Below are 21895 nucleotides of genomic sequence, written 5' to 3' on the forward strand. Positions count from 1 at the left end.
TACTACAACCACGATCTCTTCAAGAAGCTACAACTCCTCAAGCAAGGAACAAAGAGTGTTGAAGAATACTACAAGGAAATGGAGATAGCCATGATTCGAGCCAATGTCACAGAATATGATGAGCAAACAATGTCACATTTCTTGAATGGACTCAATCATCCCATCAAGAAGATTGTCGACTTCCAACCCTACTCCAACCTCATTGAGCTTGTGCATCAAGCGACCAAGGAGGAACGTCAAGTGCAAGATGACTTCAAGTACGCCAAATACTCATCCAAGACCTACGGCTTCTCCAACAACCAAGCTTCAACAACTACTCCAACCTCTACATCAACCAAGCCTTCTCCAAGCAATGACGACAAGTCAAGTTACAAGAAAACTTTGGCAAGTTCAAGTCAACTTCCTCCTACTACAAGCAACTTCAAGCCGTGTGCTTCATCATCTACTCCGACTGATGAGACCGTCAAGACAAGCTCCTTCAAGTGTTTCACTTGCGGCGGCCGAGGCCACAAGTCCTATGAATGCACAAACAAGCGCACCATGATCCTCAACAACGATGGCACATATGACTCCATGAGCAATGAGGAAATGGAAGCCCTTGAGCAAGTGGCCATGCACCGGCGCATGAACGAGGATGAAGATGATCAAGTCTTTTGTGATGAGGATTCGAGCCCCGCTCTCGTTGTCTCCAAGGTCTTGACTCTTCAACATCAACAAGAAGAATACCAAAGATGCCACATCTTCCACACCAAGGCCGACATCAATGGAAAGTCCGTCAAGGTCATCATCGATGGAGGTAGTTGTCACAACTTGGAAAGCGAGGAACTATGCTCCAAGCTTCAATTGGTTAAGATGAAGCACCCGCATCCCGACAAGGTTCAATGGCTAAGTGACTCCGGCACAATACGAGTTGAGCATATGGTCCAAGTCTCCTTCAAAATTGGTGCATATGAAGACACTTTGGAGTGTGATGTCGTCCCAATGTCCGTTTGCCACCTCCTTCTTGGTAGGCCTTGGCCATTCGACCGTGGTGTTATCCACAACGGGTGTACCAATCACTATAGCTTCAAGATGAAAGGGAATGAGTATGTGCTACGACCTATGTCTCCTAGTCAAGTGATAGCCGACAAGCAAGCCACCCATCGTGGAGAGAAGAGTGAGAAAGTGATCCACCAAAAAGCGAGTGTGAGCCACAAGCCAAACTTGAGCGCCTCTTCGCCTAGAGAGAAAAACCTAATATTATTTGCCAGAAAAAGTGAGATGAGAGAAGTGTGTGAGAACCCATCTAGTGTGATGCACTTTGTCCTTGTGTGCAAGGATGGGGAACCAAAAGCTAACTCCTCTCATGAGCTACCTTTAGTGTTTCAATCTCTTTTGCAGGAATTTCAAGATGTTTCCTCGATGAGCTACCTCCGGGTCTACCTCCTCTATGAGGCATTGAGCATCGAATCGACCTCATCCCTGGAGCGTCTCTCACAAACAAGGCTCCTTACCACGTCAACCCCGAAGAAACTAAGGAGATCCAATGGCAAGTACAACAACTCATCGACAACGGTCATGTAGTTGAAAGCTTAAGTCCTTGTGTCGTTCCCGTTATACTTGTGCCTAAGAAAGATGGAAGTTTCTGCATGTGTTCCAATTGTAGACCTATAAATGCTATTACCGTTCGTTATAGGCATCCCATTCCTCGCTTAGACTATATGCTTGATGAACTTAGCAGTGCCGCCTTTTTCTCAAAAATTGATCTTAAGAGTGGCTATTATCAAATCTGCATACAAGAGGGTGATGAATAGAAAACTGCTTTCAAAACCAAATTTGGCTTGTATGAGTGGTTGGTTATGCCTATGGGTTTATCGGAAGCTCCCGGTACTTTCATGCATCTTATGCATTTTGTGCTTCGACCTTATATTGGAGTCTTTGTTGTGGTTTACTGATACGTCTCCAACGTATCTATAATTTTTGATTGTTCCATGCTATTATATTACCCCCTTTGGATGTTTATGGGCTTTATTTTACACATTTATATCATTTTTGGGACTAACCTACTAACCGGAGGCCCAGCCCATATTGCTGTTTTTTTTGCCTATTTCAGTATTTCGAAGAAAAGGAATATCAAACGCAGTCCAAACGGAATGAAACCTTCGGGAGCGTGATTTTTGGAATGAACGTGATCTGGAGAGCTTGGAGTGCAAGTCAAGAAGCTTCCGAGGGCCCCACGAGATAGCCCCCCCCTTTAGGGCGCGCCCCCTGTCTCGTGGGCCCCTCGGGCGGCCACCGACGTACTTCTTCCTCCTATATATACCTACGTACCCCGAAAACATCCAGGGGCACCATGAAACACAATTTCCACCGCCGTAACCTTCTGTATCCGCGAGATCCCATCTTGGAGCCTTCGCCGGCACTCTGTCGGAGGGGGAATCGACCACAGAGGGCTTCTACATCAACATCCTTGCCCCTCCGATGAGTTGTGAGTAGTTTACCACAGACCTACAGGTCCATAGTTATTAGCTAGATGACTTCTTCTCTCTTTTTGGGTCTCAATACAATGTTCTCCCCCTCTCTTGTGGAGATCTATTCGATGTAAACTCTTTTGCGGTGTGTTTGTCGAGATCCGATGAATTGTGCGTTTATGATCAAGTTTATCTATGAATAATATTTGAATCTTCTCTAAATTCTTTTATGTATGATTGAGTTATCTTTGCAAGTCTCTTTGAATTATCAGTTTGATTTGGCCTACTAGATTGGTTTTTCTTGCCATGGGAGAAGTGCTTAGCTTTGGGTTCAATCTTGCGGTGTCCTTACCCAGTGACAGAAAGGGTTGCAAGGCACGTATTGTATTGTTGCCATCGAGGATAACAAGATGGGGTTTATATCATATTGCATGAGTTTACCCCTCTACATCATGTCATCTTGCTTAATGCGTTACTCTGTTCTTATGAACTTAATACTCTAGATGCAGGCAGGAGTCGGTCGATGTGTGGAGTAATAGTAGTAGATGCAGGCAGGAGTCGGTCTACTTGTTATGGACGTGATGCCTATATACAGGATCATGCCTAGATAATCTCATAACTATGCGCTTTTCTATCAATTGCTCGACAGTAATTTATTCACCCACCGTAATACTTATGCTATCTTGAGATAAGCCTCTAGTGAAACCTATGGCCCCCGTGTCTATCTCTTATCATATTTGCTTTCAATCTACTTTTATTTGCATCTTTACTTTTTGCATCTATATCATAAAATACCAAAAATATATCTATCTTATCATACTATCTTTATTAGATCTCACTTTCGCAAGTGGCCGTGAAGGGATTGACAACCCCTTTATTGCATTGGTTGCGAGTTCTCAGTTTGTTTGTGTAGGTGTGTGGGACTTTTGAGGAGCCTCCTACTGGATTGATACCTTGGTTCTCAAAACTGAGGGAAATACTTATGCTACACTTTGCTGCATCACCCTCTCCTCTTCGAGGAAAACCAACGCAAGCTCAAGACGTAGCAAGAAGGATTTTTGGCGCCGTTGCCGGGGAGGTCTTCGCTCAAGTCAAGACATACCAAGTACCCATCACAAACCCATCTCCCTCGCATTTACATTATTTGCCATTTGCCTCTCGTTTTCCTCTCCCCCACTTCACCCTTGCCGTTTTATTTGCCCTCTCTTTACCAATCTCCTCCTCTCTTTTCGCTTGCCTTCTTTTGTGTGCTTGTTTGCTTGTTTGACCTTATGGTTGCGCCTAAGGGTCCTAACCACCTTCTCAGAAGGATGGATGAGATTGAATCAAATATTAGAAGCTTTATGAATTTGCAATTTGAGCATAATAATTTCTTTAGAAAAGAGCTTAAGGAACAAAAAAGTTTTTTGGGGTTTATGAACAAAGAGCTTGATGATATGAATAAAGAATTCTATGGTGTTAATGCTCAAATTACCCGGCTTGAAAATGCTATAGCCAAAATTTCTGACAAGCAAGCCACCTTAGTCAATAAGATGGCTGCTAAACCGGAAAAATTACATGAAAATAATGATGAGGATCTTAAAGTTTTTGAGGCATCTCCGATTAGATCTATGTTTTTCAATATGAATTTTGATGATTATGGGAGTGATGATGAATCAACTTTGCCTAGAAGGCATCCCAAAAATTCGGAGTCTTTAGATCTTAATGTTAAATTTGGTAAAAGTGAGATTGGAGAATCCTCAACTTCTAATAATATTGAACCTACTATCACGGATTTCAAGGAATTTGATTATGATAATTCCTCTTTAAAAGGTTGTATTTCCTTGCTGCAACCCGTTGTTAATTCTCCTCATGCTTATAGTCAAAACAAAGCTTTTACCAAACATATTGTTGATGCCTTGATGCAATCTTATGATGAAAAACTTAATTTGGAAGTTCCTATACCTAGAAAACTTAATGATGAGTGGGAACCTACTATAAAGATTAAAATTAAAGATTATGAGTGTTTTGCTTTGTGTGATTTGGGTGCTAGTGTTTCCACGATTCCGAAAACTTTATGTGATATTCTAGGTTTCCATCATCTTGATGATTGCTCTTTAAATTTGCACCTTGCAGATTCCACCATTAAAAAGCCTATGGGAAGGACCAATGATGTTCTTATTGTTGCAAATAGAAATTTGGTGCCCGTAGATTTTATCGTTCTTGATATAGATTGCAATCTTTCTTGCCCTATTATTCTTGGTAGACCTTTCCTTAGAACGAGTGGTGCGATTATTGATATGAAGGAAGGGAACATTAGATTCCAATTTCTCTTAAAGAAAGGCATGGAGTACTTTCCAAGAAAGAAAGTCAAATTACCTTATGAATCTATCATGCGTGCTACTTATGAATTTAGTGCCAAAGATGGCACTCGTTAGATCTATCTTTGCTTTTATGCCTAGCTAGGGGCGTCAAACGGTAGCGCTAGTTGGGAGGCAGCCCAATTTTCTTTATGTTTTTTGTTTTTGCTCCTGTTTAGTAATAAATATTGCATCTACCTTCTGTTTAGATGTGTTTTTATCTTTTAATTAGTGTTTGTGCCAAGTAGAACCTATAGGATAACCTACGATGATAGTTGATTTGATTCTGCTGAAAAACAGAAACTTTGCACGCACGAATATAATTTTGTTAAATCACATGAATGTGATTTTATGTTGATTCTTTTTTCTTCTGTTCAATAAACAAATTGTCCAGGACTCCCTATTTTGGTAGGATTTTTAGAGTTCCAGAAGTTTGCGTTAGTTACACATTGCTACAGACTGTTCTGTTTTTCACAGATTCTGTTTTTCGTGTGTTGTTTGCTTATTTCAATGCATCTATGGCTAGTAATTCAGTCTATGAACCATAAAGAGGTTGTAATACAGTAGGTTTAACACCAAATGAAATAAAGAATGAGTTCATTGTAGTACCTTATGTGGTGGTTTTGTTTTCTTTCACTAACGGAGCTTATAAGATTTCCTGTTGAGTTTTGTGTTGTGAAGTTTTCAAGTTTTGGGTAAAGCTTTTATGGACTATGGAATAAGGAGTGGCAAGAGCCTAAGCTTGGGGATGCCCAAGGAACCCCAAGATATTCAATAATATCCAAAAGCCTAAGCTTGGGGATGCCCCGGGAAGGCATCCCCTCTTTCGTCTTTGTTCATTAGTAACTTTACTTGGAGCTATATTTTTATTCGCCACATGATATGTGTTTTGCTTGGAGCGTCGTGTATTATATTAGTCTTTGCTTTTTAGTTTACCACAATCATCCTTGCTGTACACACCTTTTGGGAGAATCCTATTTGATTAGAATTTGCTAGAATACTCTATGTGCTTCACTTATATCTTTTGAGCTTGATAGTTTTTGCTCTAGTGCTTCACTTATATCTTTTAGAGCACGGTGGTGTCTTAATTTTGAAGAAATTGCTAGTCTATCATGCTTCACTTATATTATTTTGAGAGTCTTTTAAAACAGCATGGTATTTGCTATGATCTTAAAAGTTGGTCCTAGAATGATGAGCATCCAAGTTGGGTATAATAAAAACTATCATAGAAAGTGAATTGGATGCTATGATCAACTTGATGCTTGATAATTGTTTTGAGATATGGAGGTAGTGATATTAAAGTCATGCTAGTTGGGTGATTATGAATTTAAAGAATGCTTGTGTTGAAGTTTGTGATTCCCGTAACATGCACGTATGGTGAACCGCTTTGTGATGAAGTTGGAGCACAATTTTATTTATTGATTGTCTTCCTTATGAGTGGCGGTCGGAGACGAGCGATGGTATTTTCCTACCCATCTATCAACCTAGGAGCATGTGCATAGTGCTTTGGTTTTTGATGACTTCTAAATTTTTGCAACAAGTATATGAGTTCTTTTGATTAATGTTGAGTACATGGATTTTACGCACTCCTTCACCCTTCCACCATTGCTAGCCTCTCTTGTATCGTGCAACTTTCGCCGGTACCATACACCCACCATACTCCTTCCTCAAAATAGCCACCATACCTACCTATTATGGCATTTCCATAGCCATTCCGAGATATATTGCCATGCAACTTTCCACCGTTCCGTTCATATGACACGCATTAATTTTGTCATATTGCTTTTTGCATGATCATGTAGTTGACATTGTATTTGTTGCAAGGCCACCTTCATAATTTTTATACATGTCGCTCTTGATTCATTGCATATCCCGGTACACCGACGGAGGCATTCATATAGAGTCATATCTTGTTCTAGCTTTGAGTTGTAAATCCATAAAAGTGTGATGATCTTCATTATTAGAGCATTGTCCTAGTGAGGAAAGGATGATGAAGACTATGATTCCCCCATAAGTCGGGATGAGACTTCGAACTTTACAAAAAGAAAAAAAGAAAGAAAAAAAGAAAAAAAGAGAGGCCGAAGAAAAGAAAAACAAGAAGAAAAGAAAAAAATGAGAGAAAAGGAGAGAAAGGACAATGCTACTATCTCTTTTTCCACACTTATGCTTCAAAATAGCACCATGATCTTCATGATAGAGAGTCTCATATGTTGTCACTTTCATATACTAGTGGGAATTTTTCATTATAGAACTTGGCTTGTATATTCCAATGATGGGCTTCCTCAAAAGTGCCCTAGGTCTTCGTGAGCAAGCAAGTTGGATGCACCCCACTTAGTTTCTTTTGTTGAGCTTTCATATATTTATAGCTCTAGTGCATCCGTTGCATGGAAATCCCTACTCACTCACATTGATATCTATTAATGGGCATCTCCATAGCCCGTTGATACGCCTAGTAGATGCGAGACTATCTTCTCCTTTTTTGTCTTCTCCACAACCACCATTCTATTCCACATATAGTGCTATGTCCATGGCTCACGCTCATGTATTGCGTGAAAGTTGAAAAAGTTTGAGATTATTAAAGTATGAAACAATTGCTTGCCTTGTCATCGGGGTTGTGCATGATTAAATACTTTGTGTGATGAAGATAGAGCATAGCCAGACTATATGATTTTGTAGGGATAACTTTCTTTAGCCATGTTATTTTGAGAAGACATGATTACTTTGATTAGTATGCTTGAAGTATTACTATTTCTTATGTCAATATGAACTTTTATTTTGTATTCATTTGGATCTGAACATTCATGCCACAATAAAGAAAATTACATTATGAATTATGCTAGGTAGCATTCCACATCAAATTTTTTATCATTTACCTACTCGAGGACGAGTAGGAATTAAGCTTGGGGATGCTTTATATGTCTCCAACGTATCTATAATTTTTTATTGATCCATGCTATTATATTACCCCTTTTGGATGTTTATGGGCTTTATTTTACACATTTATATCATTTTTGGGACTAACCTACTAACCGGAGGCCCAGCCCATATTGTTGTTTTTTTGTCTATTTCAGTATTTCGAAGAAAAGGAATGTCAAACGGAGTCCAAACGGAATGAAACCTTCGGTAGCGTGATTTTTGGAACGAACGTGATCCGGAGAGCTTGGAGTGCAAGTCAAGAAGCTTCCGAGGGCCCCACGAGATAGGGGGCCGTGCCCCCCTGTAGGGCATGCCCCCTGTCTCGTGGGTCCCTCGGGCGGCCACCGACGTACTTCTTCCTCCTATATATACCTACTTACCCCGAAAACATCCAGGGGCACGATGAAACACAATTTCCACCGCCGTAACCTTATGTATCCGCGAGATCCCATCTTGGAGCCTTCGCTGGCACTTTGCCGGAGGGGGAATCGACCACGGAGGGCTTCTACATCAACATCCTTGCCCCTCCGATGAGTTGTGAGTAGTTTACCACAGACCTACGGGTCCATAGTTATTAGCTATATGGCTTCTTCTCTCTTTCTGGATCTCAATACAATGTTCTCCCCCTCTCTTGTGGAGATCTATTCGATGTAAACTCTTTTTCGGTGTGTTTGTCGAGATCCGATGAATTGTGGGTTTATGATCAAGTTTATCTATGAATAATATTTGAATTTTCTCTGAATTCTTTTATGTATGATTGAGTTATCTTTGCAAGTCTCTTCGAATTATCAGTTTGGTTTGGCCTACTAGATTGGTTTTTCTTGCCATGAGAGAAGAGCTTAGCTTTGGGTTCAATCTTGCGGTGTCCTTACCCAGTGACAGAAAGGGTTGCAAGGCACGTATTGTATTGTTGCCATCGAGGATAACAAGATGGGGTTTATATCATATTGCATGAGTTTATCCCTCTACATCATGTCATCTTGCTTAATGTGTTACTCTGTTCTTATGAACTTAATACTCTAGATGCAGGCAGGAGTCGGTCGATGTGTGGAGTAATAGTAGTAGATGCAGGCAGGAGTCGGTCTACTTGTTATGGACGTGATGCCTATATACGTGATCATGCCTAGATAATCTCATAACTATGCGCTTTTCTATCAATTACTCGACAATAATTTGTTCACCCACCGTAATACTTATGCTATCTTGAGAGAAGCCTCTAGTGAAACCTATGGCCCCCGGGTCTATCTCTTATCATATTGGCTTTCAATCTACTTTTATTTGCATCTTTACTTTTTGCATCTATATGATATAATACCAAAAATATATCTATCTTATCATACTATCTTTATTAGATCTCACTTCCGCAAGTGGTCGTGAAGGGATTGACAACCCCTTTATTGCGTTGGTTGCGAGTTCTCAGTTTGTTTGTGTAGGTGCGTGGGACTTTTGAGGAGGATCCTACTGGATTGATACCTTGGTTCTCAAAACTGAGGGAAATACTTACGCTACACTTTGCTGCATCACCCTCTCCTCTTCGAGGAAAACCAACGCAAGCTCAAGACGTAGCATCTACTTTGATGATATTCTTGTGTTTAGCAAATCCATGAAAGAGCATCTTAATCATGTTAGGGCTGTTTTGCAAATGCTTCGCATGGAACGTCTTTATGCCAACATGAAGAAGTGCACGTTTGGTGTTGACAAGCTAGTTTTCTTGGGTTTTGTTGTCTCTTCCAAGGGTGTCCATGTTGATGAATCTAAAATTGAATCAATAAAAACTTGGCCCCAACCCACCAATTTGCAACAAGTGCATAGCTTTCTTGGTCTTGCGGGTTTTTACCGTCGCTTCGTGAAAGACTTTAGCACTATTGCCGCTCCTTTGCATGCTTTGAGTAAGAAGAATGCTCCTTTTGTTTGGGGATCTTTGCAATCCACCGCTTTTGATGAGCTCAAGTCTTTGCTTACTCATGCTCTGATTCTTGCTTTACCCAACTTTGACAAAACTTTTGAGGTTCATTGTGATGCAAGTGGTACCGGAATTGGCGGAGTTTTGATGCAAGAAAAACGAGCCATTGCTTATTTTAGTGAAAAACTCTCCGCTGCTCAACTTAACTATCCCATCTATGACAAAGAATTGTATGCTTTAGTGCGTGTGATACATGTTTGGGAACATTATCTTAGAGCTCATGAGTTTGTCATCCATACCGATCATGAAACGCTTAAGTACTTAAAAGGTCAAACTAAGTTGAACAAGCGTCATGCCAAATGGAGTGAATTTATTGAATCTTTCCCCTATGTGATCAAGTACATTAAGGGTAAGGAAAATGTAGTTGCGGATGCACTTTCACACATATGCACGCTTGTCACTAAACTTGAGTTGAATGTTATTGGCTTTGAACACATAAAAGACTTGTATGCTAATGATCCATCTTTTGCTACTCCTTATGCTAAATCTTGGGAACAATATTACATCAAGGATGGTTATCTTATGAGAGCTAACAACTATGCATTCCCGAGTCTTCTCTTCGTTTGCTCCTTTTGCAAGAGGCTCATGGAGGCGGACTCATGGGACATTTTGGACATGATAAGACATTCGCCACGCTCTCCAAGAACTACTTTTGGCCCAAGATGTTCCGCGACGTCTCATGCTTCACCAACCGATGCTCTACATGTCGCAAAGCTAAGTCTAAAGCTCAATCACATGTCTTTCCATGCCTCTTCCTATTCCTTATCAACCTTGGGAAGACATTAGCATGGATTTTGTACTTGGTTTTCCCTAGAACTCAAAATGGAAAGGATTCCGTGTTTGTTGTTGTGGACTGATTCTCTAAAATGGCACATTTCATTCCTTGCAACAAGATAGACGATGCTTCACACGTTGCAAATCTCTTTTGTAGGGAAATCTTGCGCCTCCATGGAGTTCCAAAGACAATCTTCTCCGACCGTGACGTCAAGTTCTTGAGTTAATTTTGGAAGACGCTATGCGCCAAGCTCGGAGTCAAGCTCTTGTTCTGATCCGCATACCATCCTCAAACCGACGGCCAAACGGAGGTACCGGACACTCTCCACTCTACTTAGCGTATTGATCAAGAAGAACATCAAGGAGTGGGAGGCATGTCTACCCATCGTCGAGTACGCCTACAACCGTGCAAGACATTCGACTACCAACAAGTCCCCCTTCGAGGTCGTGTACGGCTTCAACCCATTGTCCCCATTGGACATTCTACCTCTTCCTCTACAAGAGCGCACCAACATGGATGCGAGTGCACGGGCAAGCAACATAAAGAAGATGCATGAGGATACAAGGCACACCATCGAGCGCCAAGTACAACGACTAGCGATCAAGCTCAGCGTCAACAAGCAACCCATGGTCTTCAACATTGGCGATCTCGTGTGGCTACACCTTTGCAAGGACCGCTTCCCCAACAAACGCAAGTACAAACTTCTACCTCGAGCCGATGGACCCTTCAAGGTGCTAGCACGCTACAACAACAACGCCTACAAGATCGACCAACCACGAGACAAGAACAACGTGAGCGACATCTTCAACGTCACGGACCTCGCGCCATAGCATGGTGATGAAACTTTTGATCTGAGGTCGGATCTTTCCCAAGGGGGGGAGATGATGCGGAGCATCCCTCGCTCATCCCCATGGACATACCTACATCTCCCTCGACACCACTTGGACCCATGACAAGACCTCGAGCGAAGGCTATTGAAGATAAGGTGAACTCGCTCCTCTCTGAACTCCCTCTCTCTACTCACAAGACATGGCTACTACCTCATACGGAGACTCTGTGCGTGATCAGGTACTTGGAGGAGAGCCACGGGACACCTACATCCAATGGCCAAGGTGGCAAGGACACCAAGCATGAACATCAAGAAGAAGAGCAACTCTGGAAGCTACAGGCCCCGGACGACCGGCCAGGCACGGACGTCCGACCCCTGGAAGATGCTACAGCCGAGAGAAGGAAGGCAGGCTAGAGTTACAGGTCACGGACGACCGGACACTCCTAGGCTACGGACGACCGGGCCCCTATGGACGACCTTGCCAGCGACCACAGAACGGAAATTACGGCAATCCAAAGGCTTCAAGACAACCATGCGCATGTCAACAGAACGGAATATACGGTCATCCGAAGACCCCAGGACATCCGGGACCCCGTGAGCCTCCGGACGACCGGCGCCCCACGGACGTCCGGACCCTGGCTGCGTCCAGCTGTGGGCTGAGTCCCATGTACCTTGCCCTCTTTTGCACTAAGACTATATAAAGACCACTCCCACCTCCTAGATAGGGTCAGCATTGTGATAGCTCATGTGAGATAGAGCATTGCTCATCTGTACCGGATCTACTCCATGCAAGGGACCGTGCCTCTTCAGAGAAGATCCCTTCGGATTCAAGGCCTCCATCCGGAGAAGACAATCAAGACCTCCTCAAGGAGAAGAACGGTTACTATTGTATCTTCCTTTGTTGACTTTGAATCTCGTGACACTTTGTACTTTCGGTGATCTAGCCCTTGTGTGATCGATTCCTTGTCGGTTGAGTGTTTCTATCGTTTTCCTCGTGATTTCCCTTGTGTTCTTCTGCGCATTCTTCATGTTTCCCCGTAGGATCCGCTCCAAACATGCAAGATCGGCCCCTAGGGTTCCGCCCTACATCACATCTCCTTTCCAACAAATGCACGAGCCTTGCTAGATGAGCTTTTCTTGTGTGATGAAGACTTTGATGAAGACTTGGAAGAAGACTTTGAGGATTTCTTTGTCTTCTTGTCATCAGAATCATATTCCTTGCTCTTCTTCTTCTTCTTTGTCTCATTGTCCCACTGTGGACACTCGGAGATGTAGTGACCAGGTTTCTTGCACTTGTGACAGGTTCACTTCTTGTGATCACGAGAGGAAGCTTCATCATTTCTTGAGCTGGATCTTGAAGACTTTCTGAAGTCTTTCTTCTTGGCAAACTTCTGGAACTTCTTCACAAGCATAGCAAGCTCCTTTCCAATATCTTCAGGATCCTCAGAACAGCAGTTAGATTCTTCTTCAGACGAGGAGACAACCTTTGCCTTCAAAGCATGAGTACAGCCATAGTTGGGACCATAGATATCTCTTTTCTTAGATAGCTAGAACTCATGTGTGTTGAGCCTCTCAAGTATGTCAGACGGATCGAGGGTCTTGAAGTCAGGGCGCTCTTGATTCATCAGGGCCAGTGTGTCAAATGAGCTGTCAAGAGATCTCAGAAGTGTCTTGACGATTTCGTGCTTGGTGATCTCAGTGGCACTGAGTGCATGAAGCCCATTGGTGATATCAGTGAGGCGATCAAATGTGAGCTGGGCATTCTCATTGTCATTTCTCTTGAAGCGGTTGAATAGATTGCAAAGAACACTGATCCTTGAATCTCTCTGTGTTGAGACGCCTTCGTTGACCTTGGAGAGCCAGTCCCAGACTAGCTTCGCAGTTTCCAGAGCACTCACACGACCATACTGCCCTTTGGTCAGATGACCACAAATGATGTTGTTGGTAGTTGAGTCCAGTTGGATGAACCTCTTGACATCAGCAGGAGTAACACCTTCACCGACCTTGGGAACGCCGTTCTTGACGACATACCAGAGATCGACGTCAATGGCTTCAATATGCATACTCATCTTATTCTTCCAGTAGGGTAATCAGTGCCATCGAAGACAGGGCAAGCAGCAGAGACTTTGATTATCCCTGCAGTCGATATAGCTAAACTCCAGGTGGTTAAACCAAATCACACAGAACAAGGGAGCACCTTGCTCTCATACCAATTGAAAGTGCTAGTATTCGACTAGAGGAGGGGGTGAATAGGCGATTTTTATGAAAGTCTTCAAAACAGGGGTGCTTTGAAGACAAACAATAGAAATGAACCTATTGACATGCAGTGGAAGGTAGACTACACTAGACAAGCTATAGTCAAGTAAGCAATGTAGTGAAAGTACGAAGACTATCAGCAGCTAGGTAGTATGGATCAAGATGGAAGAGAGTATGAAGCCAAACAGACAACAGTCTTCACACAGTAAAGTTAATCAGATCCAACAAGTGGGCAAAGACTTCACAAAGACAAACTGTAAGTAAGGTGAGAGAGGAAGGATAGAACCAGTTGCTCGGAGAGGACAAGGGGTTTGTTGGACCAGTTCCAATTGCTGTGACAACTGTATGTCTGGTTAGGGAGGCTGAGATTCAACTTAGAAGACCGTGTCTTCACCTTATTCCCCTTGAGCTAAGAACACTTAGTCCTCGCCCAATCACTCTGGTTTTCAAGCGAGACTTCCAAACCTTCACAGACTTCGTTCACCGACAATCCACAATTACTCTTCGATGCTCAGAACCCGACACCTAACCGGCTGAAGGATTCACAGTCCTCAAGTGTAATAAGTCTTCAGATCACGCGGACAGAAAGACTTCAGTGATGCCTAACACTCTTTGGCTCTGGGTGTTTTGGGCTTTGTCCTCGCAAGGATTCTCTCTCAAAGGCTTCGGAGGTGGGTTGATCTCAAACAACAAAAGTCGTGCACTAACTCTAAGCAGCCACCAATTTATGGTGTAGGGGGTGGGCTATTTATAGCCAGGAGGCAACCCGACCTGATTTGTCCAAAATGACCCTGGGTCACTAAGGAACTGACACGTGTCCAACGGTCAGATTTCAAACACATGTGGCAGCTTAGCTTGGGCTACAAGCCAAGCTGACTCATCCAGCTATGGATAAGATTTGCTCTCATTATCTTCGCTCGAAGACATAGGATTTGGTTGAGCATCACATCAGTCACTCTGACTTTGTTTACTTGGACTCCACTTAACAGTATGATGGTTCCTATGACTCAACAAAAAAGAAAAGAAAACTATGAAACAACTATGTCTTCACACTCCATAGTCTTCACGCGATGTCTTCTCCTGTCATATAGATGGATTTTCAGAATCACTTGGTTATGAATCATTTGATGCTTGTGAACCGTGCCTTTTCGGCAAGATGACTAAAACTCCGTTCTCCGGAACAATGGAACGAGCTACTGACTTGTTGGAAATAATACATACCAATGTATGCGTGATGTCTACTACACAACCTTCTTCTTGTAGACGTTGTTGGGCCTGCAAGTGCACAGGTTTGTAGGACAGTAGCAAATTTCCCTCAAGTGGATGACCTAAGGTTTATCAATCCGTGGGAGGCGTAGGATGAAGATGGTCTCTCTCAAGCAACCCTGCAACCAAATAACAAAGAGTCTCTTGTGTCCCCAACACACCCAATACAATGGCAAATTGTATAGGTGCACTAGTTCGGCGAAGAGATGGTGATACAAGTGCAATATGGACGGAAGATATAGGTTTTTGTAATCTGAAATAATAAAAACAGCAAGGTAACAAGTGGTAAAAGTGAGCGTAAACGGTATTGCAATGATAGGAAACAAGGCCTAGGGTTCATACTTTCACTAGTGCAAGTTCTCTCAACAATAATAACATAGATAGATCATATAACAAGCCCTCAACATGCAACAAAGAGTCACTTCGAAGCCACTAATAGCGGAGAACAAACGTAGAGATTATGGTAGGGTACGAAACCACCTCAAAGTTATTCTTTCAGATCAATCTATAAAAGAGTTCGTACTAGAATAACACCTTAAGATACAAATCAACCAAAACCCTAATGTCACCTAGATACTCCATTGTCACCTCAAGTATCCGTGGGCATGATTATACGATATGCATCACACAATCTCAGATTCATCCAACCAACATAAAAGTACTTCAAATAGTGCCCCAAAGTTTCTACCGGAGAGTCAAGAACGTGTGCCAACCCCTATGCATAGGTTCCCAATGTCACGAAACCCGCAAGTTTATCACCAAAACATACATCAAGTGGCACATGATATCCCATTGTCACCACAGATAATCACGGCAAGACATACATCAAGTGTTCTCATAAAGACTCAATCCGATAAGATAACTTCAAAGGGGAAACTCAATTCATCACAAGAGAGTAGAGGGGGAGAAACATCATAAGATCCAACTACAGTAGCAAAGCTCGGGATACATCAAGATCGTGCCATAGAGGAACACGAGACAGAACACGAGAGAGAGAGATCAAACACATAGCTACTGGTACATACCCTCAGCCCCGAGGGTGAACTACTCCCTCCTCATCATGGATAGCGCTGGGATGATGAAGATGGCCACCGGTGATGGATCCCCCCTCCGGCAGGGTGCCGGGAAGGGCTCCTGAGAGGTTTTTGGTGGCTACAGAGGCTTGCGGCGGCGGAACTCCCGATCTATTTTCTGTTCTGGAAGTTTTAGGGTACGTAGGTATATATGGGTGCAGGGGATACGTCGGTGGACCTCCGGGTTGCTCACGAGGTAGGGGGCGCGCCCTCCACCCTCGTGGGCAGCCCAGGACTCCCCTGGCGTGCACTCCAAGCCCATCTGGTTGGTTTCCTTCCAAAATTAACTTCTCAAGTTGATTTCGTTCCGTTTTGACTCCGTCTGATATTCCTTTTCCTCGAAACACTGAAATAGGCATAAAACAGCAAATCTGGGTTGGGCCTCCGGTTAATAGGTCAGTCCCAAAAATAATATAAAAGTGGATAATAAAGCCCAATATTGCCTAAAACAGTAGATAAAGTAGCATGGAGCAATCAAAAATTATAGATACGTTGGAGACGTATCAATGCGGTCCAATGAGTGTTGATGCTCGTGGTGAGTATCGTTATTTTCTGACCTTCACAAATGATTTGAGCAGATATGAGTATATCTACTTAATGAAGCACAAGTCTGAAACATTTGAAAAGTTCAAAGAATTTCAGAAGTGAAGTGGATAATCATCATAACAAGAAAATAAAGTTTACACAATCTGATCGTAGAGGAGAATATTTGAGTTACGAGTTTGGGCTTCATTTAAAAACAATGTTGAATAGTTTCACAGCTCACGCCACATGGAACACCACAGCGTAATGGTGTGTCCAAACGTCGTAACCACACTTTATTGAATATGGTGCGATCTATGATGTATCTTACCAAGTTACCACTATTGTTTTGGGGTTATGCATTAGAGACAGTTGCATTCACTTTAAATAGGGCACCATCGAAATCCGTTGAGATGACGCCTTGTGAACTATGGTTTGGCACGAAACCAAAGTTGTCATTTCTTAAAGTTTGGGGCTGCGATGCTTATGTGAAAAAGTTTCAACCTGATAAGCTCGAACCCAAATCGAAGAAGTGCGTCTTCATAGAATACCCAAAGGAAGTTGTTGGGTACACCTTCTATCATAGATCCAAAGGCAAAATATTCGTTGCTAAGATGGATCCTTTCTAGAGAAGGAGTTTCTCTCGAAAGAAGTGAGTAGGAGGAAAGTAGAGCTTGATAAGGTAATTGTACCTTCTCCCGAATTGGAAAGTAGTTCATCACAGAAATCAGTTCTAGTGATGGCTACACCAATTAGTGAGGAAGCTAATGATGATGATCATGAAACTTCAAATCAAGTTACTAAAGAACCTCGTAGGTCTTCCAGAGTACGGTCCATACCAGTGTGGTACGGTAATCCTATTTTGGAAGTCATGTTACTAGACCATGATAAACCTACGAACTATGAGGAAGTGATGATGAGCCCAGATTCCGCGAAATGGCTTGAGGCCATGAAATCTGAGATGGGATCCATGTATGAGAACAAAGTGTGGACTTTGATGGAGTTGCCCGATGATCGGCAAGCCATATTGTATAAATGGATCTTCAAGAGGAAGGCAGACGCTGATAGTAGTGTTACTATCAACAAAGCTCGACATGTCATAAAAGTTTTTCGACAAGTTCAAAACTCAACAGGAAATCTCATAAGCTCCGTTAGTGAAAGAAAACAAAACCACCACATAAGGTACTGTAATGAACTCATTCTTTATTTATTTTGGTGTTAAACCTACTTTATTCCAAGTTCTCTATGGTTCATACCACTTAATACTAGCCATAGATGCATCAAAATAAGCAAACAACACATGAAAAACAGAATCTGTCAAAAACAGAACAGTCTGTAGCAATCTGTAACTAACGCAAACTTCTGGAACTTTAAAAATCCTACCAAAATAGGAAGTCGTGGAAACTTTGTCTACTGGTAATCATCAAAAAGAATCAACGCAAAACCACGTTTCTGTGATTTAACAAAACTAATTTCATGCGCGCAAAGTTTCTATTTTTCAGCAGAATCAAATTAACTATCATCATGTTGGGGAACGTAGCAGAAATTCAAAATTTTCCTACGTGTCACCAAGATCTATCTATGGAGAGACTAGCAACGAGGGGAAGGAGAGTGCATCTACATACCCTTGTAGATCGCTAAGCGGAAGCGTTCAAGTGAACGGGGTTGATGGAGTCGTACTCGTCGTGATTCAGATCACCGATGATCCTAGTGCCGAACGGACGGCACCTCCGCGTTCAACACACGTACAGCTCGACGATGTCTCCCACGCCTTGATCCAGCAAGGAGAGAGGGAGAGGTTGAGGAAGACTCCATCCAGCAGCAGCACAACGGCGTGGTGGTGATGGAGGAGCGTGGCAATCCTGCAGGGCTTCGCCAAGCACCTACGGGAGAGGAGGAGGTGTCACGGGAGGAAGGGAAGCGCCAAGGGCTCAGGTATGGATGCCCTCCCTCCCCTCCACTATATATAGGGGTAGGGGAGAGGGGGGAGGCGCAGCCTTGCCCCTTCCTCCAAGGAAGGGGTGCGGCTAAGAGGGGGGAGGAGTCCATCCTCCCCAAGGCACCTCGGAGGTGCCTTCCCCCTTTAGGACTCTCCCCTTTTTCCTATATCTTGGCGCATGGGCCTCTAGGGGCTGGTGCCCTTGGCCCATGTAGGCCAAGGCGCACCCCCTACAGCCCATGTGACCCCCCGGGGTAGGTGGCCCCACCCGGTGGGCCCCCGGGACCCTTCCGGTGGTCCCGGTACAATACCGATGACCCCGAAACTTGTCCCGATGGCCGAAACAGGACTTCCTATATATAAATCTTTACCTCCGGACCATTCCGGAACTCCTCGTGACGTCCGGGATCTCATCCGGGACTCCGAACAACATTCGGTAACCACATACAAGCTTCCTTTATAACCCTAGCGTCATTGAACCTTAAGTGTGTAGACCCTACGGGTTCGGGAGACATGCAGACATGACCGAGACGTTCTCCGGTCAATAACCAACAGCGGGATCTGGATACCCATGTTGGCTCCCACATGTTCCACGATGATCTCATCGGATGAACCACGATGTCAAGGACTCAATCGATCCCGTATACAATTCCCTTTGTCTAGCGGTATTTTACTTGCCCGAGATTCGATCGTCGGTATACCGATACCTTGTTCAATCTCGTTACTGGCAAGTCTCTTTACTCGTTCTGTAACACATCATCCCGTGATCAACCCCTTGGTCACATTGTGCACATTATGATGATGTCCTACCGAGTGGGCCCAGAGATACCTCTCCGTTTACACGGAGTGACAAAATCCCAATCTCGATTCGTGCCAACCCAACAGACACTTTCAGAGATACCCGTAGTGTACCTTTATAGCCACCCAGTTACGTTGTGACGTTTGGCACACCCAAAGCACTCCTACGGTATCCGGGAGTTGCACAATCTCATGGTCTAAGGAAATGATACTTGACATTAGAAAAGCTTTAGCATACGAACTACATGATCTTGTGCTAGGCTTAGGATTGGGTCTTGTCCATCACATCATTCTCCTAATGATGTGATCCTGTTATCAACGACTTCCAATGTCCATGGTCAGGAAACTGTAACCATCTATTGATTAACGAGCTAGTCAACTAGAGGCTTACTAGGGACATGGTGTTGTCTATATATCCACACATGTATCTGAGTTTCCTATCAATACAATTCTAGCATGGATAATAAACGATTATCATGAACAAGGAAATATAATAATAATCAATTTATTATTGCCTCTAGGGCATATTTCCAACAGTCTCCCACTTGCACTAGAGTCAATAATCTAGTTCACATCGATATGTGATTAACACTCAAGGTCACATCCCTATGTGACTAACACCCAAAGAGTTTACTAGAGTCAATAATCTAGTTCACATTTACCATGTGATTAACACTCGATGAGTTCTGGGTTTGATCATGTTATGCTTGTGAGAGAGGTTATAGTCAACGGGTCTGAACCTTTCAGATCCGTGTGTGCTTTACAAATCTCTATGTCATCTCCTAGATGCAGCTACCACGTTCTATTTGGAGCTATTCCAAATAACTGTTCTACTTGGAGCTATTCTAAATTGTTGCTCCATTATACATATCCGGTATCTCTACTCAGAGCTATCCGGATAGGTGTTAAGCTTGCATCGACGTAACCCTTTACGACGAACTCTTTTACCACCTCCATAATTGAGAAAATTCCTTAGTCCACTAGTTACTAAGGATAACTTTGACCGCTGTCATGTGATCCATTCTTGAATCACTCTTGTACCCCTTGACTGACTCATGGTAAAGCACACTTCAGGTGCAGTACACAACATAGCATACTGTAGAGCCTATGTCTTAAGCATAGGGGACGACCTTCGTTCCTTTCTCTCTATTCTGCCATGGTCGAGCTTTAAGTCTTAACTTCATACCTTACAACTCAGGCAAGAACTCCTTTTTTGACTGATCCATCTTGAACACCTTCAAGATCACGTCAAGGCATGTGCTCATTTGAAAGTACTATTAAGCGTTTTGATCTATCCTTATAGATCTTGATGCTCAATGTTCAAGTAGCTTAATCCAGGTTTTCCATTGAAAACACTTTCCAAATAACCCTATATGCTTTCCAGAAATTCTACGTCATTTCTGATCATTAATATGTCAACAACATATACTCATCAGAAATTCTATAGTGCTCCCACTCACTTCTTTGGAAATACAAGTTTCTCATAAACTTTGTATACACCCAAAATCTTTGATCATCATCAAAGCATACATTCCAACTCCGAGATGCTCACTCCAGTCCTCAAAAGGATTGCTGGAGCTTTGCATACTTATTAGCATATTTCAGGATAGACAAAACCTTCCGGTTGTATCACATACAACCTTTCCTCAAAAAACGTCGAGGAAACAATGTTTTGACATCCTATCTGCAAGATTTCACAAATAATGCAGTAATTGCTAATATAATTCCAACAGATCGCTACGAGTGAGAAAGTCTCATCGTAGTCAACTCCTTGAACTTGTCGAAAAACATCTTAACGACAAGTCGAGCTTTCTCAATGGTGACACTTACCATCATTGTTTGTCTTCCTTTCAAAATCCATCTGTACTCAACAGCCTTACGACCATCAAGTAGTTCTTCCAAAGTCTACACTTTGTTTTCATACATGGATCCTCTCTCGGGTTTTATGGCTTCTAACCATTTGTCGGAATTTGGGCCCACCATCGCTTCTCCATAGCTCGTAGGTTCATTGTTGTCTAGCAACATGACCTTCAAGACAGGATTACTGTACCACTCTGAAGTAGTACGTATCCTTGTCACCCTACGAGGTTCGGTAGTGACTTGATCTGAAACTTCATGATCACTATCATAAGCTTCCACTTCAATTGTTGTAGGTGCCACAGGAACAACTTCCTGTGCCTTGCTACACACTTGTTGAAGTGACGGTTCAATAACCTCATCAAGTCTCCACCATCTCCCACTCAATTCTTTCGAGAGAAACTTTTCCTCGAGAAAGGACCCGATTCTAGAAACAATCCCTTATTGCTTTCGAATCTGAATTAGGAGGTATACCCAACTGTTTTTGGGTGTCCTATGAAGATGCATTTTATCTGCTTTGGGTTCGAGCTTATCAACCTGAAACCTTTTCACATAAGCGTCGCAGCCCCAAACTTTCAAGAAACGGCAACTTAGGTTTCTCCAAACCATAGTTCATACGGTGTCGTCTCAACGAAATTATGTGGTGCCCTATTTAAAGTGAATGTGGTTGTCTCTAATGCCTAACCCATGAACGATAGTGGTAACTCGATAAGAGACATCATGGTATGCACCATATCCAATAGGGTGCAACTATGACGTTTGGACACACCATCACACTATGGTGTTCCAGGCTGTATCAGTTGTGAAACAATTTCCACAATGTCTTAATTCTGTGCCAAACTCGTGATTCAGATATTCATCTCTATGATCATATCATAGATCTTTTATCCTCTTGTCACGACGATCTTTCAA

Source organism: Triticum dicoccoides, chromosome 3B (assembly GCF_002162155.2).
Source record: "Triticum dicoccoides isolate Atlit2015 ecotype Zavitan chromosome 3B, WEW_v2.0, whole genome shotgun sequence".
Lineage (NCBI taxonomy): Eukaryota > Viridiplantae > Streptophyta > Magnoliopsida > Poales > Poaceae > Triticum > Triticum dicoccoides.